A 1973-nucleotide genomic window follows, 5' to 3' on the forward strand; every position below is an offset into this window, starting at 1 on the left:
ACGAAAATCATTCGAATGAAAATTGTGCTGAACGTATTAGCAGCTTCCGGGCGTGACTCGTTTTCAGAAACTGAATAAAACCAAGTAGTTGAATATTCACTATTGTATGAGAAATGTACGAAAATTGTTTTCTTATAGTGCTGGCAATAATTTATGGCTATAAAATGGCACACTACCTTTTACATTTACGAAACTTTGGGCAATCACTGATTTGGAGAAGTTAAACTAAAGTTGATGACTTGATTCAGAAACAGCATTATTATTACATGCTCATAATTTATGTAAGAGTCTCCGAGCGAGGTGGTGCAGTGGTTAGCACACTGGACTCGCATTCGGGAGGACGACGGTTCAATCCCGTCTCCGGCCATCCTGATTTAGGTTTTCCGTGATTTCCCTAAATCGCTTCAGGCAAATGCCGGGATGGTTCCTTTGAAAGGGCACGGCCGATTTCCTTCCCCATCCTTCTCTCACCCGCGCTTGCTCTCCGTCTCTAATGACCTCGTTGTCGACGGGACGTTAAACACTAATCTCCTCCTTATAAAGGCACATTTGCATGCCGAGCGTGAGTTTCCTCGGAATCGCGAAATATTAATTAAACAAATAATCAGTGACAAATAAATAAAGCCTATGGCACACAACTGCAGCGCTGTGTCGCTGATAAAACAAAAGCACAATTACGTTACTCTTATGTTTAAGAAAAAAGGAGAGCTCTGGTTGAAGTGGTGCGAGAAGCACGTATTTTTTTTTTATTTTATTGTCTGGCACACCGCCATATTTCATGTTATAGAAGAATACTGCGAGTTGCAACCACACTAGGCACTCGATTCTGTAAAGAATTTATATTTATAAAAGTAAGTAGGATTATGAACTGTAGGCTTATTCATTGAATATATCTGATTTAACTAACTGTGTAACTTTTTTTATGTTTAGTAGACAATCACCTCTGTACGACGTATTGGCATGGTTGGCAAATTATTGTAATATTGAGATTTAGATTATGAGTCCGCACCTACCGCAGCAGTCTTTGGAAACGATTTAATTACGAAGTCCGATTATTCAGTTTTATTTCACGGTCAACTACGAGTAACATTGCCTTTACGAAAAAGCCATTGTCAAGCGTCTGATAACGAATAATTAAACGTCCATGTTCCAGATAAGCAAATACAATTGCAATCACAATCACCATCATACAGATAGAATAATTAACATATTCAAAATAACATTTTTTTATTTATTTTATTTATTTTATATTGTCGACTGCGTGTCGGACTTGTTATTTTGTCATTTGTTACATTGTTCTCTTTGTTTCATGTAAAAAATCAACTTTCTGGACCTGGACGTCAATGTATGAGAGATAACAAAATCTGAAGATATTTTCCAATTCTGAAATTTTGCGGGAAGACGCAATGAAACTTCCAGCAAAATAAAGTAAGACGCAGCATCTTTGCATTGGTAGGCTTGACCAGACGTATAATTCAGTGTATTAGCTTTTCAGTAAATTCTGTAGTGTTTCTTTTCTGCATAACAGTTTCAGTGATAAATTTCATTCTCAGTACTTCTCCCTAAACAATAACGTATGCAACAATACCAATACACGAGTGTACAATATGGCCGATTTCTGTATGATATCATGTAACATGGCCAGCAGCCATTACCAATAATCTCAAATTCAGTTTATATTTTTAAATTAACAGACAGCCATTGTTGCTAATAGCGATTCATGCTCAACTACATTTTATTTTAAAATCAGTGTCAAAAATTTTCTTGAAACATATATCACCTGTGGCATGGTAATAACTAGAAAACAATACGCAAAAATGGAACATCAAGGACGTACTATTCAGACGCAATCCGACTCGGACGTGAGACAAGTGTTAGAAAATGACTTTACGACAGCAACCGGTAGTGACGATTCATCAAACATTGACGCAAGTGTTGAAAATTTTGACGATAGGCCGTCCACTACAAAAATT

At 36.9% G+C, this 1973-nt stretch overlaps 1 non-coding gene across 1 annotated transcript; it reads left to right on the forward strand.

The window, feature by feature from the left end:
* The first annotated feature begins 294 nt into the window (after positions 1-294).
* On the forward strand, positions 295-367 carry Trnaa-cgc. The gene has a single exon. It is a non-coding gene; the product is annotated as a tRNA-Ala (tRNA).
* Positions 368-1973: the final 1606 nt, after the last annotated feature.

The sequence above is a fragment of the Schistocerca piceifrons genome, chromosome 6 (genome assembly GCF_021461385.2).
Source record: "Schistocerca piceifrons isolate TAMUIC-IGC-003096 chromosome 6, iqSchPice1.1, whole genome shotgun sequence".
Taxonomy (NCBI): Eukaryota; Metazoa; Arthropoda; class Insecta; order Orthoptera; family Acrididae; genus Schistocerca; species Schistocerca piceifrons.